The sequence below is a fragment of the Physeter macrocephalus genome, chromosome 6 (genome assembly GCF_002837175.3).
Source record: "Physeter macrocephalus isolate SW-GA chromosome 6, ASM283717v5, whole genome shotgun sequence".
NCBI classification, from domain to species: domain Eukaryota; kingdom Metazoa; phylum Chordata; class Mammalia; order Artiodactyla; family Physeteridae; genus Physeter; species Physeter macrocephalus.
The window spans coordinates 24,069,635-24,079,760 of NC_041219.1; the positions used below are offsets into that span (position 1 = coordinate 24,069,635).

Here is a 10,126-nt window from a genome sequence, read left to right on the forward strand (position 1 = left end):
TTGACAGTACATGTAGAATGATCTGAGTTATACATCCTTCTGTAATTAAAGTTTTCTTTTGCCCTCTCTTGGCTTCTGTGACTTGATACATATTGCTCAACCTTACCTTGTCTGCATTTTTGGGTCCAGGAATTGGGAATAATATCAACAGCTTCTGCATTTTGAAAGAGCCTAGATCCTAGATATTAAGTCATCGGGCATTAACTTTTGTTAAGCACCTGGCAAAACATACCAACATAGATGCTTAACGAACAACAGCATTTGCCCTGAGCTTCTTGATCCCACAGGAAGGCTTTTGGCATTCATATACACCAAGTAATATGTACTTTAATTGGCCTACCGTTACCTATGTTGCTTCCTACTTTGGAAGCTTCATCTCTTTCCATATCACTTAAATAAGAAAATATAAATATTTACAAAGAAAATATAATCTCCCCACAAAAAATGGTTCCTATGGAATTAAACGATGATTATGCATCAATACGTTAGGACTTGGCTGCCTGTCTTTCTTCAGACATGCCTGTTTTTTAATGCCTTGCCTAGTTTCATGGTTCATATAAATATTTACCAAGCAGCTACAGCTCTTAGATGGCTGTGTGCTTTCATCGTTCTGTCAAAGTCATGTTCACCTCGGCATGTGTTGTCTTATGTTCAACAGAGAGTGGGGCTGTTTTGATCATCTTATCTCCGTGAGCACGTACAGCAGGGATCGTTAAGAGTGAAGACTCTGGAATCCTACAGAGCAGGATCCAGACACCAGCTCTGCTTTATTCTGACTTTGAACCTGGGCAAGTCGCTTCAACCCTTTTAGCCTCAATTTCTTCATCTGTAAAACACTTGAACCTCTTCACTGTTGTAGGATTAAAGAAATTAATATAGGCAAATAGTTTAGCAGAGTGCCTTCTACAGAGTAATCACAGATAACTACTGCCGGTTATCATTTGTGCTTCAGGGACACAAAACGCTATGGCTTTTTCGGAATATAGTGGGATTTTGTCTCGAAGTTAAATCAGTGGTTCTCAACTGGGGGACAATTTTGCCCCCCCAAACCCCATCCCCACCCGGGGACGTTTGGCAATGTCTGCGGACGTTTTTGGTTGTCTCACTTCCTGGGGGTGTCGCGGGGAGGCTGCTACTGGCATCCGTGGGTTGACTAGAGGGATGTTTGGTTTCTAAACATTCTTCAGTGCACAGGCAGACCCCGCCCCTCACCCTCCACCTTTCAGCAAGGAATCATCTGGTTCAAAATGTCAACAGTGCTGAGGTTGTGAAGCCCTGAAGTAAACGGAAAGGAATCCTTCCATAGGTGAGTCATGAATAAATCCTAATCTCGAAACCAGTCTATCAACAAGTGTTTTTTGCTCTTCTGCTCCAGGTATAATATCATCGCCTTCCAGCAGTGGAGCTTTTTACAGTTTATGTAACATCTTCACATATATTAATCTACTAATTCTGACAAAAGTCCTAAAAACACCCAAGCAGGACTGGCATTAACCACCCCCGTCCTTATTTATTTATTTATTTTTCTTTTGCAGATGAGGAGTTAGGCTGAGAGGTTGACTTTCTCACCAAAACACAGATGGTAAGTAAACCCAGAGTTTCAAATACAGTGCTTCTGACACTCTCACATGCCCAGCATTGCATTTCGGTGGGGAAAGCAGGAGACATTTTAGACATGGGTCCTCCCCTAAGATTCTTACTCAATCGTTAAGAGATTTATACCCGTGAACACTTATTTATTTACACCTATTGGGCTATAATAAATGCACGTTCCCACCCCTATCCCCACCCCTTCAGTGTTAGAGAACACTGCAAAGCAGCTAACCTGAAAGCAGAGTGTTTTCTTCCTCCCGAATCTTAGAGGGCTCTTTTGCAACATAAATGTAGTTACTTGTCTGCAAAATCAGGGTGCTACCCTTCTTTACAATCTGTACTTTTATAGCATATGCCATCATGTTCCTTTTTCCCCAGCAGTCCTCCTACATAGCCCAGATGGTGCCTGGCCTGCTCCTGCAAACTTCTGATCGCCTCTATTTCTTTTTCATGCTCATCCTCTTCTGAGTGTGAGAAGCTGAGGTTTACCCATATGCATCCAACTTGATGCCCAGATGTTAGAATATTCCAAAATGCAACCAGTTTTGACATGTTAACTTTGCTCTTCTCAGCTCAGCGGCTATCAGCATGTCAGCACCTGCAGATTATTTCATGAAGTTTTGGAAAGCACTGATTTTTAATTCAGATTTTATGAAAGTTATAGGGATTTGTTTTTGAAAAATGAGATAGGTAATGCCTAGTCCCTGCATAGCTGCCTGATATCTCTAAAGAACAATGTACCTTCTTCTTTGCACACGTTGGGTTTATGCTGTCTAATTAGCTTCAGATTATTTTGACAAATGAGTAAGATTGATTCTAGCCGACACTCAGCCACAGAGAAGTTTTAATACCTAAGCTATTAAAAAAAGGAGCTCAAACACCAGGTAATAATCCTTACCGCAGAGGGAATAAACAATTCATGATTAATTTAGTGCATATTTATTAGCAAAAGTTATCAAAAGATGCCGAGAAAACTTTTTATGAGAAGTTCTTTGATGATGATAATAAAATTTGTCATTGCATTTCTTATTCAAATATGTGTAGCCATTATCAACCGAACATTAGCAAATATTATATCAGTATATGACACTTCAACAGATAATATAAAGTTCAGAACTACCTGTACTGAAACAGGGAGGTTTTTGTTTGTTTGTTCCTATGTTTATTTTACTTTGGAAAATATACCTTAATGAAAATCATCGAAAGTTCAATGGTGCTTCAGACATATCCAAGATAAGTGACTTGGAAAGATATAGACCCCCAAGCTAGCTTTCTTCCTGCCTAAGGACATGCAGGGAAGTAAAGTGTAAGCACAATCCTTCTTGATTTATTTTTACTTGGGTGGCTTTGGAGGTTACTCAAAACTTATGTGTTCCATAAAAGACAGAACTGAAAGTGTACAAGATGCAACTCAAGTGGAAACTACTGACTAGAAATATTTTCCAGACTCCGCCCCTGACCCTCGTGCTGGGCTGTTAAGTCACTCTTAGAGCTGATCACATAAAGACATGCTAAGTTATGCCAATGCCAGAAGAATGCACATGATACTTTTCTCTGAGCAGTCCTTCCTTATGTCATCCCCTGCTCAGAGCCCTTCCATAGCTTCCCATCGCTTTAAAGGCTTTAAGCCCTAACATGTCATACAGAGCTCTTTCTAGATCTAGTCTCTGAGTAGCTCTCCAGTCTCAGTTGACACCACCAAAACAGGCAGGTGTGTGCAGGAAACTGCTAGCAGTTGATTTATCAAATATTTGTGAAGTGCCTACTCGGTCCTAGGCATGGGGTTTGGCACAGCTTGCCACTGTTAGAACATGAAGAAGGAAGCAGGGGATGGAGGCAAGCAGCACTGGGCAGGGCTCCAGAGGCCAGTTCTAGAGGCCTTGTGTGTCAGGCTAAGGATCTTGAACTTAATTTTATTGTTTTTTTTTTTTTTTGCGGTACGCGGGCCTCTCACTGTTGTGGCCTCTCCCGTTGCGGAGCACCGGCTCCGGACGCGCAGGCTCAGCGGCCATGGCTCACGGGCCCAGCCGCTCCGCGGCACGTGGGATCTTCCCGGACCGGGGCACGAACCCGTGTCTCCTGCCTGCATCGGCAGGCGGATTCTCAACCACTGCGCCACCAGGGAAGCCCGAACTTAATTTTATTGGTGATAGGCAGTCCCTAAAACATTTTAAAGTAACTTTATAGAGTGAATTGCTTTGCAAGGAAGTAGCATTAGAGTTTAAAAAAAAAATGACATGTCAACATAAAGACATCTTCCTTTATGACCTCTTTTTGGGCACCAATTAATTTACTGAACCAATGTTTATTGAGAATTTACCAAAGGTCATAATACGGTATAGAACTAGACATTTTGATTCCTTTCCCATGGAGGTCAAATAAATAGGCAAATGACAAATTATGGTATGTGTTAAAAAAGACAAAACAAGATGCTCAAATAAGAACTAACAAGGAGGGTTTCCACTTGTGATAAATTACTGGGAAAGTCCTGACGGGGGAGATGACATTTAAGCCGAGTCCTGAGAGATAAGCAAGCAACCATTCAAGGAGAGGAAATATGAGCATTCCAGGAAGAGGGAACAGCTAAGGGAGGGTTAGATATGGTTGCAGAGCTGAGAGATCAGTGTGGCTGGATTCTATAGGGTGAGAAGGAGTAAAGCATGAAATGAAATTGCAAAGACAAAAGCCAAAACATGCAGGGAGTTGCAAACTCTGCTAAAATTTTGGATATTGTTCTCATTTTCTTCTTCGGGACAGGATGCAGTGTCTTTTAAACATGGTTACATAGGCAATTTTACATGAGTTATCATATATATATATTTATATTTCCATGAGTACTAAATCTTAAAAACGTTTAAAATAGATTGAGAATGATTGTAATTATTTTTTCTGTGAAAAAGAGTCTAAAATGTTTATAATTTTTAAATGATCTATTTTATCTTTTGGCTCATTGGATAAAAAAGGATAAATAACCACCATTTTAACTGGTTTTCTATGAAAAACCTATTAACATCTTAATCTTCCAGCTTATCATTTGTTGCTGAGACTATAAAAGGGGATTTTGCCTTCCACAAGAGAATTTCTGAGAAAGGTTTTTGGTTATGCAATCTGAAGGTTACATCTTTCTCCTGTAAACTACCAATCAATTTCACTCTCCAGGGTATGTCATACTTGACAGAGAAGACAATTCAGTGGAGCTGATTCCTAAGTCAGGGCGGCTGATATCATTTACAATCCAGCCTCTTAGATAAGGTTTCATTCCCTTTGGTGCAGGAAGATGTTACGTCTAATGATGCTGCCTGGACCATTGTGATTTTGACCATGGCAGGGTTCTAAATACAAGTTGTGGGTAGACTTTAGATTTCAAAGTGACTTGAGAAATATCTGTACAAGTTTTATTTCCTTAAATATCACCCCTCCCCCCACACACATTAAAAATTATGTGTTGGGGCTTCCCTGGTGGCGCAGTGGTTGAGAGTCAGCCTGCTGATGCAGGGGACACGGGTTCGTGCCCCGGTCCGGGAAGATCCCACATGCCGCGGAGTGGCTGGGTCCGTGAGCCAGGGCCGCTGAGCCTGTGTGTCCGGAGCCTGTGCTCCGCAACGGGAGAGGCCACAACAGTGAGAGGCCCGCGTACCGCAAAAAATAAATAAATAAATAAATAAAAATAAATAAAAAAAATTATGTGTTGCCTTTTCTATTAACTGGATAACACTTACAATGTAATGATTCTAATATTAAATAGTAACTGGAGCAAATCCTAAGGTTGTTTGAAAGCTAAAAGGCCACTTAGACAAATTAAAAACTCATTAACCTATGTCTGGCATGTATTTAATATAGAGTGAAGAAAAAAAGACTAATGATTCCAGCTTATCATCTAAGAGCTGAGTAAAAATTACCTGCCATCGGATATAAAGCTGTGTTAGTGTCCAGCTAAATTTATAACCAGGCTATTAAGTCTTATGAAAAATGATAACATGTTTGATGCTCTTTTATTCCAGACTTTCTCCCAGGATTCTTTTATTTCTCTTTGTTTCAAAAATGTTCTATCTTACACCGAGAGATCTTTATTCCATTGTTATTTCTCTATTAATGAGATTACAATTTAACAATATAGTCAAATTTTAATAAAGAGTTGAGTTATTATAAGCTGTCCTGTATGTGAGTTACATAATATGCTGAGTAGATCCCTACAAAGCCATACTTATCTAATTATAATGAGACCAACTCCTTGAAGAACACATGTTTGTGTCTCATATAACTAATTAATGAAGACTGAAATAATTGATGGTGAATGTAACAGAAGCATACCAGTAGATACTGAAGTTTATCTCCTTTTTCACCATGGTTCTTTATTGGTAGTGCTAATATTAATTAATTTGACAAAACTATAGCTTTGTTTACTTTCTATCCAAGTGGTGCAACATTCCTATAGGACACAATATATAATTAAAATTTTAAAAATAAATTATGAATGGTGGATTACTGTAGAAAATTAAAATTAACATCAAATAGTCAGTTTTGAATCAGTTTCCTAAATTTCCAGATCATAGTGGTCTGTTTTCATTGGTAAGTAAGTGGTCTAAGATTCCAAGCTCAGTTTATTCATTTTTAAATGACTGGGGCTTTCACTTTCATTAAACATGGCACATAAAGACTGCACTGATTGATCCTTCCAGAAGGGAAACAACCTTCATCTCCATGTTTGAAATCTAAATAAATTCTAAAACCTCCCTTCTGCAGCAACACAATAGCATCAGTTGGTTAGCCAGGCCTATGGGTACTTTTGTAAATACAATGTTAGATGAATGAATTTTTAATAAAGTTAAGTGTAGGAGATAAAGATAAAAATAAGAAAAAATTATAAAGAATGATATGTTTCATGAGTTATGGACCCACCTATGGTAAATAATAAAGCTGAGTTAGCTGAGAGGCAAAATAGGATGGAGACCTCCATAGCTATATGGAAATTTTATAAGAATGACATTACAGTTTATGTTTTGAAAAGCAGTGAGAGATAAATGATGACCAATACCAGTACCCAGATCCCACATGAAACCATACACAGGTCAAGGGTTTTTGAATGAAATGAGCCTTCTTCTCTCTACATTTTAAATCTTTCCTTTCCCATTCCTTTCCAAATACTTAGCTAATTGAGGTCAAAAACTTTTAGGCAAAGGTACAATTCTGTTACTGGAAAAATCTAAGAACTTGTCCTCAAATAGTTACATATATGTCAAGGTTTTATCTCTTTAAATTATTGTGTTAGATTGAGTTTTCCAAATTTGCCCAATTCTTAGAAAAATCTTATTGGATTTATGCAGATATTTTTCCAAAAAAAGATAGTCCACTGTCCTTTTGTAGTGTAGTGTGCTGTTGGAAGTAATAGGAATTTACCTTTTTCTCATTTTGAGCTACTGTGTATTTTTCCTTCTGAGGAAAATGAAACAGGCTATAGATATCAATTTTCTTGGTGTTTTTTTGTCTCTTTTTTGATGGGTGAAGGGAGAGCTATGTGAGTTTCTGTATATGTCTTTGGATTATAGTACAAAGATAATCCTTTTCTGAGGGCCTGACTTCCACTTTTCAAAAGTGGCTGCAAAAAAGGAGTCAAGGAAGTTTTACAACAGTTATTCATTAAGATACATATGGCTGCATCAATACCTGCTTTACTGAAAGGGAGACCTTAATTCATCTCTTAAACTCTTATCAGAATGGCTGTGGCACTGGAGAAGACGATTATTGCCAAATACTCAATGTTTAAACAGAAATACTTTCACAATAATATCAGGTAGAAATGAAAAACTTGAATGGTATATAGTTCTTAAAGGGAAACTAGTTTGTAAGCAATGCAAATTTTTAACTTAAATTTTCAGATTTTAATAAAAAAATTTAATAGGAAAATTTCAAAGTCACAAGGCATTGCAATTTTTCTCTTATTGACAGGTTAAAAAAATGCAACACCGAAAACCTGACCTATTTACTTTACAATCTGAGAATTAGATAACAAGCTTCATGAACTTTTGATTCTCTGTTCTCAAATAAACTCCAATTTAATTACAAGCGTAATTACAATATTCACACATTCATGCTGAGTATGAATTATATAAGATTTCAAGAACTAAGTAAATGAACACAAGTACTGTGTACGATGTCATGGTAGGTAAACTGCCTGTTAATTTTTTTTTTTTTCCAGATCCGTTTACATAGGGTAACTATAGCTTTGTTTTATCTACCTTTAAACTCAATTCACCCAACAGTAAAGGATCTGAACTGGTAACACAGTCTAGACAGCAGATAAGATCATGTCACGTGGTACAAATGGAGGCTTCCATTCTCTCTTTTTAAAGAAACCTCTTAGGACAGGCACTTGACTAAAAGACATTTTTGCACACCACAAACCTAAGGCACAGTTTGTGACCCACGGTGACAAAATCAAATTATTTCAGGCTGAGAAACATTTTCTCCTATAGGATAAAGACAATTTTATTTGTGGATAAAATGCCCTGTGGAGGGGATCTTATAATCACATCACCCATTATCACAATCATCAAATGCATGCAACATCTAAGTCCAATTAGTGGAAGATGGGACCATATGGACGTCTGTTACAATGTCGTGGTAAGAAGATAATGCTTTGTGTCTTCAGTTCAAGTGCTTTAGAAGCATTAAGCTTCTCAGTACCTTTGTGAACTAGGTAAGCAATTTTCTATGCTCTCCTTTCCCTTTGTGCCTCAATATATCCAAGGTAAGGCTGCAGCTGCTGATTATCTTTGAATGTGTAATGTTAACTACGAATTTAAAATGTCTACTTAAGTTTCCTCAGGAGGGACCATAGCTAATTCTACGTTTTACATGATGTCTTAATCAGGAAAAGAACCACATCTCTTCATCATATCACTTTCACTGTGTTTGTTAAAATGACCTCATTCACGAAGGAAATGCTCAGGCAAAGACAGCTTTTAGCACAAACATCCATGAGGATGGTTTCTGTGTGCTCTCTGCTGAATGTGGGGGAGGTGAAGCACTTTCAACACAATAGGTCAACTCAGGTGGCTTTGCCCTTGCACTTTCTTTACAGCTGCCTGTCTGAGGTTACTGCCTAGGGAGGAGCTGGGAGCTGGCAAGAACCAGTGGACATGTAGCCATAATGATTTTGTACTCGTACGCTTAGGGGTGCCAGCTATATGAAGGGACGATGTTGTAGGGCAACAAAGGAATGCTTTGTTTAGATGCGTAAATAGCTGAAAAGGTTTGTGACCTCAAAGGGAGGATCTGTGTAATTCTGTGTAGTATCATACAAGTCAAAGAAATGCTGAGCCAATTTGGACAGTAGGCATGATGGAATACTTCTGGATGACTACATTATTTCATGGCTTGACAGCGCTGATGTGATATTTTTACCTCTCATACATATAGTGTAACTGGTAGCTAAATGAATGTTTGATTCCTATAGAACATCTGTAGATATTGACTGCGGTAATTTGCAAAAATTATTATTGCTGAATTACGCTCTACTATTGCATTATTGGCTTTCACAGAGGCATGACCCAGAAGTCAGGCACATAATATCACTTCTTTTTTGTTGTTGTGAAAGTGCTATTTAAGACATTATTGATTATGTTTCTTCATAAATCCAATATAATATATTGATTTTAGAGTTTGATGTCAAAAGAAACATTTTTCTCAAAGTCCTGATATAAGAACTATGCAGCAGCCCATCTTATTTGCTTTGTTGCCTTGGCTCTCAGGAAACTCAAAGATAAATAATAATAGTGCTGATACAGTCTTTACATAATGAAGTAATTTGTTTTCTCATTTATATAAAAAGAGTCAAGTCAGGCAGACTAGAAAGACCTACAATTTCTCTTGATTCTAGCAAACTAGCTGGCAAATCTTTTGGCATTAATTTGGTTAACCCCTACTTGAAGAAAAATGTAATGACAAAAATAATGAAATTATAGTCCCCTTGTGATGAATAGAAGGCAGCAGAGTGTGTTCACTGGTGGAAAGACCCTGAAGTCGGAGTCACACTGAGTTGGATTTGAGTCATAGTTCTACCTTTTATTGGTAGGATTGGGGCATATTGCTATCATTTTTGAGTTTCAGTATTCCATTTGTGGAACACGTGAAGCCCTTAAAACGGTGCCTAGCACATAGTAAATATTCAACAAATATTGACTACTGTTATTTTTAATGATAATTATTGATTAAAGCTTAGATTAGATAATATTGATGAAAACTTGAAAAGAGATGTTTCTAGATGATTCTGTAAGAGATGCAAAAGACATATCAATGAACTAATGAACATTTTCTATTTGAATGTTGAAGTTTCATCAGTACAGCTGACCCTTGAACAACACAAGTTTGAACTGTGCAGGTCCACTTATATGCAGATGTTTTTCAATAAATGCAGTACTTGGATTTCTATTTTATAGATTTTTTTTGTTTGTTTTTTGTTTTTTTTTTTTTTTGGTACGCGGGCCTCTCACTGTTGTGGCCTCTCCCGTTGCGGAGCACAGGCTCCGGGCGC

The 10,126-nt window shown here is 37.9% G+C and overlaps 1 long non-coding RNA gene across 1 annotated transcript in view; it reads left to right on the forward strand.

Annotated features, from left to right (window-relative positions):
- The first annotated feature begins 1,524 nt into the window (after positions 1-1,524).
- Positions 1,525-10,126, forward strand: part of LOC102986373 (uncharacterized) — a 161,223-nt gene continuing 152,621 nt past the window's right edge. The window contains exon 1 of the long non-coding RNA XR_448108.2: positions 1,525-1,582. This is a non-coding gene — a long non-coding RNA (uncharacterized lncRNA). The remainder of the gene's footprint in view (positions 1,583-10,126) is intronic.